The 14,932-nt window shown below is 38.5% G+C and overlaps 1 protein-coding gene across 5 annotated transcripts in view; it reads left to right on the forward strand.

The window, feature by feature from the left end:
• Fhit (fragile histidine triad) overlaps positions 1-14,932 on the forward strand; it is a 1,339,970-nt gene that overhangs the window by 758,089 nt on the left and 566,949 nt on the right. The gene's annotated exons all lie outside the window — the stretch shown is intronic.

The following is a 14,932-nucleotide window of genomic DNA, read 5'->3' on the forward strand; positions in this document are numbered from 1 at the left end:
TTCGGCCTGAGCCAAGGAGACCTAGGGTTTCTCCTATTCCATCCTGTAATGTTTTCAGAGTGTCTGCTTTGACTTCAAGGTCTTTGATCCATTTGGAGTTGATTCTGGTGCAGGGTGATATATAAGGATCTAGCTTTAGTTTTCTACATGTAGTTAACCAATTTTGCCAGCACCATTTACTGAAGAGGCTGTCTTTCTTCCATTCTATTGTTTTAGCTCCCTTATCGAAGATTAGATGGCTATAGGTCTGTGGGTTCATTTCTGGGTTTTCAATTCTATTCCATTGGTCCTGAGGTCTATTCTTATGCCAATACCAAGCTGTTTTGATTACTATGGCTTTATAGTAGAGTTTGAAATTTGGTATTGATATTCCCCCAGCAGTGTTCTTTCCGTTGAGGAGCATTTTTGCTATTCGGGGTCTTTTATTGTTCCATATGAATTTTTGGATTGCCTCTTCTATTTCCTTGAAGAATGAGGTTGGAATTTTGATAGGTATTGCGTTGAATTTGTAGATAGCCTTGGGAAGTATTGCCATTTTCACGATGTTAATCTTTCCAATCCAGGAGCATGGGAGGCCTTGACTTGGCTTTTTCTTTAAGACAGGATTTCACTAAGTTTTACTCAAGCTGTCCTTGAACTGCAATCAGACTGTCCAGTAACTGGGATGCTAGGTGTGAGCCACAATGCCTAAGTAATACCTAGTTAAATATGAGAAGGGGGAAGGAAGTAAAGAGAATGCTTGGTTTTCATAGAGGTCTATAAGTCATTTGATTGTTTTAATAAGATATGAGTAGGGAATGACAAAAACATCTCTGCTCAGTTTTCTTGACAACCATAGATACTAGACTAGGTTCTCTATAATGCCCCTGAGGGGTTGCTTATAGTTTATTACAAGCCAATTCATTAATTATTTTTTCTGTATCAATATCACAATCCCATGAGGTAATTCTAAAGGAAAACGGTTACAAAATTTCTCCTATTGAACATATCATCAGCCAAAATGTTAAGGCAAGTCAAGAATTAGCACCTTTCTCCTTTTCTCCATATTATAAGTGCACATCGTAGGAGGAGAGGTATAAGGCTTCAGCAACTCTGTTGGCCTTCCCACGTTTTTCCCCCACTACTTTGGATAGAAGGTGGTAAACTTTGAAAGGATATATTCTTCTTTAAATTATGTTTTGCTTTGTCCTAAGAAGAAGTTGTACCGGCTGAAGTCTTTGGTTAACTGACAGTTTACCTTGGGAGACATCTATATTTTTAGAGTTTAGCACCTTAGACAAAATTACACCTGTGATGATTCTCTTCAGTCATTAGCAGTCCAACCATGATAGATTGGTCAGATTTTATGTATGTGGCCTGCTAGCAATCATTCATAACAGGTTTCAAGATTTCAACTTTACGTTTGTTCGCATACCACATTAAGGTATGACAGGTTTGTTTCTGTAATTGCACTATGTATTTATCTGCCCATCCACAATACCTTTGAAAAACCTGAGCTCTTAATACCCTCTATACTTAGGACAGAGGGTAACAAATTGTAGGCTGGCACCAAGAGTTTAGAATATTTTATTGAGTTAGTTGGAAACATTTAAAAATCGACACTGTGTGCACAATTCTTAATGTATCCTTTGTCTTAAAAATTAGGGAACAAATAGCCCTTTATTTTAATAAAACTAATTTGTAATTTAATAACCCTTTGTTATTTTACTAAAATGAATTAGAAATTTAATAAAACAGTGCTAACTTCATTTTATTCCTCCTGCTGTTCTCTTTGGTGAAAGCTTAGTACAAAATGTGGAGGCTATGTGAGAATAGATCAGATGTCAAATAATACCACACTGCAATATATGTTTATTCTTCTTGCATGTGAAGTTGGATGGGGTCACACAGGTAACTCTGCTGAAGTTGCCCAGATCCCTCCAGTCTACGGACTGGCAGACCATCTAGGCTATCAAGCCTCTCATTACCTTTGGCTGGAATGGTTACGCTCTAGCAGGTTGGCCCAGGCATGTGGTCATGCTAATGATAGAGAAACTAGAACATAAACAAATACAAAGGGTTCTCACAGTCTATTCCAGAATTTCCAGTGTGCTTTTAATAGTATCCCAATGGCCAAATCCAGTCCCATGGTTGAGCTGCGTAGCTAACTACCAGACACTGTGCATGGAGGAAGGTCTCTGTTTTCTCTCATGCCTGGTACTCCAGGTGTCCATGACTGATTGCTAGGCATACTTACTTCGTTGTGCACGCCCATGTCCCTGAATATGTAATTCTTTCAAGTTATAACACTAAGTTCTTTCAAAGAATGAGAGTTGACGATTAGAAATCTGTTTCTTTAGTGGTCTCTCATTCTATGTGATATTTTATTTGTGAAAAGAAGGTCTGTAAATGAGTCCCTATGAAATCTTTCATTTTAATCTAGTCTCTATGACCCTAGTAAAAATGTTCACCCTGTAGTATGTTAAAGCTTTTAACATTATTGGAAATGTGCTATTTCATGCCATTTATTGTTTTGCTTATAGGTAGAAATGCTGTCGCAGAATGAAGAAGCAACAATAATTAACAGGCTAACCTCAAGCTCCCTTGTTTAAGGGATTGCTTTTCTCAATTCACTCATGCATCCATCCACTTGTTGAATAAATATTTGTCAACCATTAGGTATGATTTCAGAATAAGGCTTTGTAGAACTTTGTATTTTGAACACCTGGGTATAAATAAGAAAAAGATTTTTAAAATGTGAGTATATAGTCTGCCTTTTCAGGACTATTTTGCACTAACCATGATTTTCTTTTCTTTTCTTTTTTAAGAAAGAAAGGCGTATTTTGAAGTAAATAAAAAAAAAACATATAGGAAAAAAATAGTGGTGATCCCAAAGTCGATTTCAGTTCTGCTTCAAACAAAAGTATCATCTCCAGGCGCTAGAATGAATTTTCCTCCTTAAGCCCCCTTTTCCTGTACCTACATTGGTTCACATCTGTAATGACTGTTGAGAGAGAATGTTACAGTTGTATTTTGGTAAATTGCATGAACAATCATCCCCCCAGCACTTGCTAAGTTGATGCTTCCTTTTTTTAATGGCTGTGATATATTTGTAAACATGTTTCTTAACTTACTAGAAAACATGTTGGTTCCATCTCATTTATTTGCAGACAACTTACTGTCTGTTGAATCTTCAGCTTCTTTTCTTCTAATGACTCCTTTGAAATATTATTTTAATGAACCCATGAAACACATCATTGTATTCTTTATATTGTGGCTGGACTGCTAATGAGACTCATCCATTAAGTAAATGGCTTTGTAGGCAATGCAAATGTAATAAATAAAGTTAGTCTGCTTTTCTTACTACTTCCTGCTGATGGGCATACCACATGCTGGGGAGGTAATGTCTCATGACCAAAACAGTTCAATTGGTAGGCAGATTGGGACTCTTTGCATTATAATAAAAAAATGAAATGTATTTTGCAGCTGCATCTATTTTTTTCCCCATCAAATCACAAAGATAATACATTTCCAGTTTAGGCAACCTATTTCAAGATGGTTTGCCAGTTAGGAGGAAATCACCCATTTGATCCATAAAAAAATAAGATGCTTCCTTTAAATAAAAGAAAAAGTGAAGAGAAATATAAAAAAAAAAACCCTGTTTTAGCATTTCCAAGAGAGCAACGTCTATAAAATAGATTGCATCTAAAAACTCAATTTGATTCCTTCCTGATTTGACCTTATTATGGGCTTGATTTTTCTGCCTTATCATAAGGAAATAATAGGTGTCAAACCTGACCTTGCACACCCTGCTTCTGTGGAATTTAGTTCCAGCTATCAACTCGGTCTTTTGACTGCAAGTGTCTCGGTTGCCTAAAACACAATGTTTGAGTCTTTTATCCTTCATCATCCACTTGGCAAGAGTTATTATGTTTATTAGTATGATTTATTATTATTATTACTATTATTATTTTCACATTTATTTTAATGGTGTGGTTTTCTTGGCATATGGCTTTATTTTGCTTATTTACTTACTTGGCAATATTGGAGTTCAAAATCCAGGTCTTACACTTGCAGGCACTCTATGGCTTGACCCACATCCTAGGCCTTTTTATACTTGAGTTATTTTTCAGTCAAGGTCTTAAGCTTTTTGCCCAGAGTTGGCTTTGGATCACTGTTTTTCTACCTATGTTTTCTGCATATAAGAACATGCTACTATGCCCAGCTTATTTGCTGAGAGGGCATCTCCCAAACTTATGTCTTGAACTATGGTCCTCCTGCCTTGTAAAAAGCTAAGATTGCTAGACACATTGCTATCCTCAGTATGGCTTTGGATCAATCCTTTCAAGCAGTGGAATACCTTTACCACATAGTTATGGTCAGGATCTAGATCCCCAGAGTAGTAGAAGCATTAGTCTCTAAGGATAAAAATAGTAACAGATGGACATTTTCAGAGCTATATTTTTTTAAGGAATCACTGTGGATCTGGGCATGGACAAAGGTAATCTTTCCTAGCCAGGACCTCCTCTGTTGCTTTAAACCCACGACCCCTGGGGTTGATTTGGTAGAAGGGAAAAATTAAAGGAAGAGGTGATTTTTGCATAGCAACAACACTGATAAATAGTCCTTAATTTTGTAAGTCATTTTCCTATCCAGAAAAAAAGAAAACCTGCAAAAATTAAAATTAATCAGATGATTTGGTATGTATATGTTGTATAATATCTGTGAAGCAAAGTATTTTTAGAATGGCTGCATATCAGTTTTTGAAGAGGCATAAAATAAAATAATAATAGGTATCACCATTGATGTCATCTAGGATTCTATAAACTGCTGTCCTTTGGGGTTTTGCTACTTTGTTCCTAGTAAAGGGTCTGTAATAAAAGACCAAGAAAGTGCTTGTTTTGCAGAATTGTCTACTTTGATGAATTTGACAAAAGGAAGAATGACCTTTGTTAACTTTGAGCTTGGTTTTGGTAGATGGTTCTAGGGCCTTATCCTGGTCCCAAATTGAATTGTTCACCATGCTTACATCTATAAAATCATATAATCTCTCTTTTCTGTGAGCTTGAAGAGGAAAGAGTATCCACCAAGGCCCAAAGCATCACAGACACATGAAAAAGAGCATTCTTGTAGATGTTTAACAAGAGTTCAAACTGTTCAAGAACCATGCTGTTGGCCATGACTGATGGACAAGGGAAGGCCAATAGTTCCTATTCCAGTTCTTAGTTGCTTAGTTAGGTCTGATTAATGTTCTGTGTTAGAACTCACTGGGAGACCACGCCCCGGTTCAATAGAAAAGAGTCTGACCCTAGTCAGGGGGATATCATTCCTATACACACTCTGGATTTGTGAGTAGCAAGCATATGTCATGCTTCTGTTGTACACATTTAGTAATTTTTACTACTTATTTGAAACAAATGATGTCACAGTACAGAGGGTTAGGATAGACCTAAATAAAACACAGTATTTTGATAAAATTTACTCAAGAGCAATTTATATAATTTTTACAAACAAAAATTTTAGATTATATTGTTTTAAGTAATATATAGACTTCACTTTGAAGTAATTTTGCAGATGGTGAAGGAGGTATGAATGATTCATTATACCGTTCTCTGCCATTTTTTCCATTTCTTTGTAATAAAATGTTTATGAAGACACAAAATGAAAAATAGAATATGGATACTTTTTGATATTTGGATTAAGAAAATTCTTTGAACTGGGCGATGGATGATTGGGTTCCTATTTCAAAACTGGGTTATAATGTATTTTAATGTGCTTATTTTTAATTAGGAAAAGAAGGCTGGAGAGATGCTTTTGAATCTAGCAAAGTTTTTATTAACTTTCCTTGAGGAGCCATAAAAATTAACTTGTATTCTCCTAACAAGTTTACAGAGTTCTCTAAACTGAAGCCTCTTGCTATTCCTGTAGCTTCTCCTCACTTTACCTCCTCCAAATGTTTGCCCTTACACCCTCAAGACATAGCATAACCTGCAAGAATTTCCAGGATGCAGACAAGCTGCCAAAGTTATGGACTTGTGCAATTGGTTCTCTGAAGCACTACCATGAATGGCTTTTCTCAATCTGTTTCCTACACGAGAGAAGAATCTTCAGTGGAAATGGGAAGAAAATAGATGCAAAGTACAAATATTCCTATGCAGTAGCTGCTCAGTGTTTTTCTGGATTGCTATTTGTATTGTCATTGTTGAACAGATCTCAGTCTGCTCATTAAGTTTTTGGTAGAGCTCTCTCTCTGTCTCTCTCTGTCTCTCTCTCTCTCTCTCTCTCTCTCTCTGTCTCACTGTCTCTGCCTCTGCCTCTCTCTCTTTCATACACACACACACACACACACACACACACACACACATACACACACACATCCCACCTATGTGGAGGCCAGTAAAGGTGTAAATATGGGATAGTGAGTGGAAAAGTGCTAGCAGTTCACAGCAAAATGCCTACCATAAGGAAAGAGAAAATACATTTCAACAAGGATCTTTTGGAAATTATGGTTGATTACTTTTTAAAAGAATTATTCTAGAAATACGCTGAGCTACTCAGCAGTAATTTAAAGTTGGCAACCTGTTAACAGTTCCCCTTCTGCTCCATTGAAGCCAGCCAGCTTCTATTGGGTAACTGTAGTTGTGAAGTTTGAAAGCAAAGTGCAAAATGCCATCCTCAAAACTGGAGCTGTCACATTGCATTATGTCACATTGGATGACAGGCCATAAGAGAAAGTGATACAAGTTTTTATAAATATGAACCACCAATAGGATGGCCCTCGGGAATTCTAGTTGTCCACCATGGTTAGAACTTGTTTTCTGTCACCAAGCCCACAACTTTTAAAACTGAAAAGGAAAGATTATTGTCACTGAGAGTTCTGTCCATACTGAGTAAAATGTGGAGGAGGGGAGAGAAAGATATCCTACCAAAGTGATAACACCAGTCTCTGTACTTTAAAATCATAGCTTAGATTACCGCACCACACAGAAAGAAAACGTTATTTAGGCCATAAGAGGTATTATGATAGGGCATGTTGGGAAATGTAAAGGGACACTAGTAACATGTCTTGGAGATCAGTTATGTTTTGCAGGCATGCACTTGTTACACATAAAAGCTAATCAAGCCAGGCACAGGTGGCACATGCCTGTAATCCCTAGCTACTCAGACTCTGATATTGAGGTCTGAGGATTGTGGTTCAAAGCCAGCCTGGGCAGAAAAGTCTAGAAGACTCTTATCTCCATTTAACCACCAAAAATAAAAAAAAACAGCCAGAGATGCTACTGTGGCTCAAGTGATAGAGCACCAGCCTTAAGCCCCAAAAGCTAAGGGACAGTACCCAAGACCCGAGTTCTAGCCCCAGGACCAGTACACACAACACACACACACAACACACACACACAACACACACACACACACACACACACACACACACACACACACACACACCAGGGAGCTCGGATCTGACCTGGCCCAGGCAAGAGAGTTGATGAGACTCTTATATCCACTAAATTATCAAAAATCTGTATGGGAGCTAATTTCAGAGCTCAGGCCCTGAGTTCAAGTCCCAGAACCAGCACAAAAAATAAAAATAAAAAATACAATAATAGTCAAGCTAATCACATGACAGAATGCAGAGGTATGAGTTATCTGTATGGCTATTTCTCTTCTTGGGATTGCCAGCTGTCTCTCCTGTTTTTTACTTTAGAGACTTCTAGGGAGCAGTGCTTTTTGTTGTTGTTGCTGTTGCTATTTTTAATTTTTAAAATTTAGTATTAAGGTGATGTGAAGAGAAGTTACAGTTACATAAGTCAAGGGACGAGTACATTTGATTTTGGACAATGTCACCCCCTTCCCTTGCTCTCTCCCAGTTTTTCCTCTCCCATCCCCACCCACAATGTATATAGTTCATTTTCAACATAGTGTCTAGTAAGTTACCACGGCTTCATTTGTTCATCCTTTGCCCCACCATTTCTAGAAGACAAAAAGAAAAAACACAAAATATCAATGGGAAAAACCCTCTCTGTTTCCATTTCTTGGAGTTCCTTTCGATACATATTATTTTATCTGATCAGAGGCACCTCGGCATCATCTCTTTGGGAGCATTGCTATTTTAAGTCTTTTGGTTGGATAACACAGTTGCCCTACCTCTCTGCCCCACCCTCAGCCTTTATTTCTCTCACTTACATATTTTCTTCCAGGTTTCAGAATTTCATTAGGTTCTACTAGGTAAAAAATCCACTTGGAAATATTGTACAATTCATTATGCAAAACTTTGTTTTTTGGAACTTAATTTCCTAATTTCTTATTTCAAAAACCCATTCTGGCAGGTTATGGAGCGAATACCAGCTATTTTAAGCAAACCACTTCCTTTGTCCAGAGGTCTAGCTATGGGAGCGATCTCATCTCCAATATCATTGTCTACTCAGTATCTGTCACTGTTTCACATGGTTCTCTCTGACAGTGGGTGGCAGTCACAGTGATCCCCCCCCATGTTGCTGTTGTCTGCATAACATCTGGAGGCCACAGGTATTGTCTCTGCCAACTTCAGTTATAGGGGCAAGAAGGCTCTTATTCTGGCTTTCATCTTGTGTTACTGTGGTGAGATCTGGACAGTGGTAGTGCCATGTGCATGCACTCCTGAAAGGAAAAGTCGAATTGAAAGAAGACCTTTATCTTTCTCCTGGAGTTTTTTTTTTTTTTTTTGCTGGTGGAAGGAAGGAACAGGTCTCTCTTCAACTCTTAATCTGCCAAAGCTGAAATTTTAACTGTCTTCCATGCTTATCCAAGAAATGTCTTTGTTGTTGGGGCATCTTCTCTGCACTTCTCTAAGCTACCTAATCAGGATGTCTACATGGAGGGCAGTGGGTTGGGTATAGAGAAGCCTTGTTCTTCACCCTTATGTTTAGTTGTATTTTGTTTGTATGGCAAATGTTGGGCCCCTTTTCTCTCAAATCCTAATCTAGAGTCTTATTTGGCTATTTGTCACATTCCTCCTCAGACGCCACAAGCACAGAGTGGCCCTGGTACCTGAAGAAAGTGTAGAAAAATGCAGTTGAAAGATCTTTGGAGGTTAACTTCCAGATGTTGTTACAAACACTTCCAATAGCTTTCGTTGTTTTCCTATGGGAAGACAGGATAACAGCGCTCAAGATGTAAAGAGGTGCTATGTGCCAGTATGGGCTTAGACTTAGGCCCCACTACTTGGCAGCTATGGGCAAAAATATGCCAAAAATAACTGTGCAGAAAAGGTGATGACAAATTTCTTGGGTTGGATGAGGGATCTTCTATAATAGTACTTGCGTTAAACAACCAACTTTTCCTTTCGGGTTTGTTTAGATTCCTTCATTCGAACCCCCCTCAATAATTCTCACCTTTTATTGCCTGTAGACCATTTTTAACTTCTTTTTCCAGAAACCACAGTTTTGTGTGACTCTTTTGTCCAACTGTTCTTTTCCTGTGTTCGGTGTTGAATTTAGTCTTCTCATTTTGTGTAAAGGAAGATGGCACATCATAGTTTAACAAAATTAGGTAAATCATCTTGCTGTTGACCAGAAAAGAAAGATAACTCTATCTGTGTGTGGGGAGAAACCCTAAGACTTTGGCGGATGGTTTCTAATGTACAATAGCTTAACTTTAAATGTTTCACCTTTATGCTACCACAAACAAAATCCAGGTATATTCATTCGAGACGACACTGCAGATTTTGAATTGTAATCTTTTCCCAGGTTAGGGATGTACCACTTGAATGTGCTGGTTTTGTGATGCTGGGCAGTGGTAATGAGTACAGCTACTAATCCCAAGCCATCACCAAAGGGAAACTACTGATGTTCTGCCAGTGTATTGTGTTACTAAGTAAGCTCTAATATTTTAGACTAGTAGGCTTTCATGAGTGAGCAGTGCATTTTCACTTACAATATTTCTATTCACAGTGGGTTTATTCAGGAAGTAAGTTCTTCCTAAGTTGAGTTAGAGCTGTACTTCAAAGTAACTAGGATAAATTTGATGTTACATATATTCGACCACAAATAAAAATCAGCTGTGGTATAGTAGTACATACCTGGTGTGTCGGCCTGAGACCTTGGCTTCAGTTTGCATTCAATGTCTGCCCAAACACAAAGTATTTATAAACCTGAGATGAGGATGCTGTTGTATCTGCTAGACTAAAGGACCAGGGCTTTCAAATCATGTTGGGGATATGTCTTCTCTGCTATGCGAAGAGCTATCTCTGCTCTTTAACTTTGCCCGGGCAGTGCTGTAGTCATGCTTCCTATAGTGGGCTGGCCCACAGTAGTAAGCATTTTCTAGATAGCCTTTGCCTGCCTCCATTAAAACATCAAAGGACATATAGAACGAAACTAACCTCCAGCCCATCACAATCAGCAAATCAAACTAGTTGTAGAATTTGGAAGCATTGATATTGATTATACAAGAGATTACATGGAAGCACCTTTCTCAGAGCTAAGCACATATGTTTACTACCGCCAATCTCTGAAAAAGATCATCAGAGAGAAAATGGAGGAAAAGCAATGGTTGGCATGCTGTTGTCAGTGTATGGATCTTAATCCAGAATGTAGAGTGTAGTAAAGATTTTGCTAAGCAATTATACTTTGTGGCAGGTATTTTTCCCACTCAGTGAATTGCCCCTAGATTGTAGACTTTGTTGCCACACAGATATGCTTTCACGAGCTTCAGCAGAGCTCATGTATTCCAAGTCTTAAAAATACGTGGTGCCAGTGGCTCACACCTGTAATCCTAGCTACTCAGGAGGCTGAGATCGGAGTGTTGTGACTTGAAGCCATCCTAGGCAGGAAAGTCTGTGAGACTCTTATCTCTAGCTAACCCCCAGAAAACCGGAAGTGGTTCTGTGACTCAGAGTGGTAGAGTACTAACTAGCCTTGAGCAATAAACCTCAGGGACTGCACCCAGGCCCTGAGTTCAAGCCCCACAACCAATTTAAAAAAATACAGAGTTCTATTTGGATGGATTTTAAAACTCAACACTTTAACCACTTAAAATAAATAACAATAAATTCACCAAATAACCAAATAAGATAACCAAATAAATACCAAAGAGAAAGAGCCACAATATAGGTTTATCTTAAGAACCAAAGTACATGTGGGTATCAGCAGCTTCTAACTGGCACAACTCTCTGGTGGAATAGGAACAAATTGACCCTCAATAAAGGACTGAAGACCTGCAGCCTATCATTGTAGATATTGTAACATCTTGCCTAAAATAACTGCAAGTGATTTCCTACAATATGTTTCATCTTTCTAAGTAGATAATCCATTAATTGCAGTTAAAATATGCTTTTGGTTTGTCTCTCTCTCCCTCCCCCCCCCCCCCGTCTTTGCCAGTCCTAGGCTTGAACTCAGGGTCTGGGCAGTGTCCCTGAGCTTCTTTTGCTCAAGGCTAACACTCTACCCCTTGAACTATAGTGGCACTTCTGGCCTTTTCTGTGTATATAGTACTGAGGAATCGAACCCAGGGCTTCATGCATGCTGGGCAAGCACTCTACCACTGAGACACATTCCCAGCCTTGGTTTGAATCTCTAAGGGCAACCAATAGTCTTTTTCTTGGGAAGGGCTTGAATGACAGAAGAGTAGCTGTAGGTTACCAGTATCTGCCACAGGCCTGAGGCTCCAGGTTTGATGCAACATGCGCTTCATTTGTGCATTTTGGTGGAGGTATCTCAAGGAAAATGCTTATACAATGAAGAAACTAATAATCAAGAAAGCCTGCCTGTTTTTCTTTTACCTGAATGTTCATATAAATATACAGTTTCAATGGCAGGTGTCTCTTTACATGTGGAATTTACTTTGTAGAATTCTTAGTAATGATTTAAAAATTACTTAAGGTTATTGGGATTAAATAGAGCAATTCTGTCACTATTTTGCAATAAGATCTCCATGGCTTTAATTGTGAATGAAGGAACAACTGAGCTCAGAGACCAAAACTTAGAAAAAAAAAACTAAATATTTCCTCCCCCCACCAAAAAAAGATTTTGAGACAGAAGAACCTGTGTCAGAGCATAAATTGACATGTTTGCATTTAAAATCAAACCAGAGGTGTCAAAATCCATCTGTTTAGACAGGCTTCTAATGGGTGATTGGCAATGCTCAAATTCTTCCCTTTCAGACATAAGAACTTTTTTTTTTTTAAATTCTCAAAGTCTGCCTCAGTTCTGAGAAACATTAAGGGCTGAACACAAATAGCATTTAGGTGAGAACATGGCTCACTGTGTTGTCGGTGGGTGATTTACACATGGTGCCTGGGAACAAAAGAGCCTGAGTGAGTATCTTCACACGCATCTGTCGTGAAGCACAGTGTAGTTAATTTCAGTCATTTGTGTTTTGATTCACAGCTGTTATGAAGTAGGGATTCCACTTTTGTCATGTTGGCTACAAATATTTCCTTCTAGCAGATGGGAGGCTTCTTTCTGAGGAAAGAAAATGCAATTCAAGAGGGTAAATGGGAATAAGTAAAGAGCTTGAGGTAAACTGATCACCTGACAGTGTCCAAAAGGTGATGAGAGCTGAGAGTCAACAGAAAGGCCGTGTGAGCGGAGCAAGTGTGAATGAATATGAGGCAGAGAAGTTCTTGGTGCTGGTAAGTTAATTTTCATATCTTCCATGGGCATTTCAGGTGAGAATTAGATATAGGAATATCATTGTTTTGCATTTTCCTTCATTTTGGATCGAATCAGAAATATGTAATGCTGTCTCAAAATGAGTGGTCTTTGACTTAATAACAACATTTCAGGAAGCTAAATTACCTCTGGTTCTTGATATCCAAAGTCAGAAAAAAGAAAAGGAAGGGGGAAAGAGGGAGGGAGGGAGGGAGGGAAGGAGGCAAGGAGAAAGAAGAAAGGAAGGAAAACTGATATCCAAAGAAAACATGCAATGTCTATTTTCCATATAAATATATGCATTTATACACATGTTTTACGCATATGTATATGTGTAGCAATATATAGGCATTATAATAAACTCATGTAAGTGGCTATTCATAAGTGAGCATGTAACACAACAGTAAAATTAATGATTGGTATGTGGAGTTATTGTGAGCAGGAGATACAGATTTGTATCTGTGCTTCGCTTAGAAACTCTGTATGAGGTAGGGACTTCCGTTGTCTTCCTTCACTTCGGAATGAAGGAAATTCAGGACTTTGTTCAGGTTCTGCTGTTACTCTTTCATTGTGAGAAAGGCTGACTTTGAATTGGTGTCACACGTATCAGTTGCTAACATATATATGTATGATGTGGTAAGTACAGTATTCCTTCTGCATCCTGGTGCCACCATTACGTATTGTGATTCCCTGAACTATTCAGATGCTTCAAATCATACCAAAAATAACAGCAGCAGCAGCAGCAAACAACAACAAAAATCCAGCACAGGCTATGCTTGTCTCCAGCATCATCCAAATGTCCAGTCATTGGGAGTTTGTGGTTGCCATGTTTTTGGAACTTATTTTTAGAAGAAAGTATGTGATAAAAGGTTTTTCTGTCAATTTTAGTATGAGAAAAGAATCTTGCATGTATAGTTAGATTGTTAAAATGGTAGGATGCCTAAATACTTTGATCATGATTTATAGAGACGTTCAGAGCTACTGTAGTACAAGTTGTTGTAGAAAATCAGGCATGTAAAGATTATTATATCCTGTTAAAATATTAGGCAAGTCTGTGTAATACGGATTAATGGAAAAGCTATAGTCTTGGTGTGGAATATGATGGAATTTGGACAATATTCTGTGATTAATCTTCCTAACGCAGAATATATTCACAGTTTTCATAGCTGAAGTTTCTTGTAAGAAGCACAGCCCATCTTGCCTCCTGGTGAATCTCATGTACGATATCTCTGTCCAGGGTGGCATGCAAATGGGAAAAATAACTTTATTTTGAAAAAAAAAAGTCTTAGAAATGAAAACTTGATTTTCAGATTGTTTTTGAAAAACCACAGATAATGATGTATGATGACATATTCCAGGCTAAACTTTGATGTCTTTATGAAGTCCTTTGTGAGTTTGATTTGTACTCAGTGATGAAGAATACAAACTGTCTCCTTTATGAAGTCTTTATACATTCCAGAGTCTTGTGGCTTATTCACTGCTACCTCTGGGCTGTTTGAAAATTCCGGCTGATCCCACATCTCATGAAATCTCCCAAGAAAATCTGAAGTGTGTTTCATTTCATCATTCTCTCCCAGTATTAATCTAGGATGAATCCCAGTCTAGTATTAGCAAAACTCTCACATCAGGGGGATATATGCAGTGCAACATTAGTAACTTTTCTATTATAGAAATACCTTGTAGGAGGGGCTGGGAAGGTGGCGTAGTGGTAGAGCACTTGCCTTGCATGCTCGAGGCCCTAGGTTCGATTCCTCAGCACCACATGAGCAAAAAGAAAAAAGCCGGAAGTGGTGCTGTGGCTCACATGGTAGAGCACTAGCCTTGAGCTGAAGAGCTGAGGGACAGCGCCCAGGTCCAGAGTTCAGGCCTCATGACCGGACCCCCCCAAAAAAAAATCCTTGTGGGAGATATAAGAATCTAGTAGTATTTTTTGCCATATTTTGTGCTGTGGCTACTTGACTTATACTTATTTGTATATACTAGGAAAGAATGATGGAGTCATTGACCTTTTTGGGTTTTGTTGTTGATACTACGTTTGAACTCAGAGCCTCATTTGCTTAGCTTGCTTGCTTCCCTGCCTGGTTCTCTATCACTTGAGCTCCAGCTCCAGCAACTGTTTTGGCTGGCTTTATTAGTTGTGGGGAGGGAGAGGACTTGGAGAGAAATGGATTCTCATCAACTTTTCTGCCTGAGCTAGCTTCAAATTGTGATCATCTAGATTTCAGCCTTCTGAGTTAGCTAGCTACCAGCATGAGCCACCGGTGCCCAGCCATGAAACATTCTAAACCTTGCAAGCTTTATACACTGAAAATTATTCAGCATGA

This window comes from Dipodomys ordii, unplaced genomic scaffold, assembly GCF_000151885.1.
Source record: "Dipodomys ordii isolate 6190 unplaced genomic scaffold, Dord_2.0 Scaffold12, whole genome shotgun sequence".
Lineage (NCBI taxonomy): Eukaryota > Metazoa > Chordata > Mammalia > Rodentia > Heteromyidae > Dipodomys > Dipodomys ordii.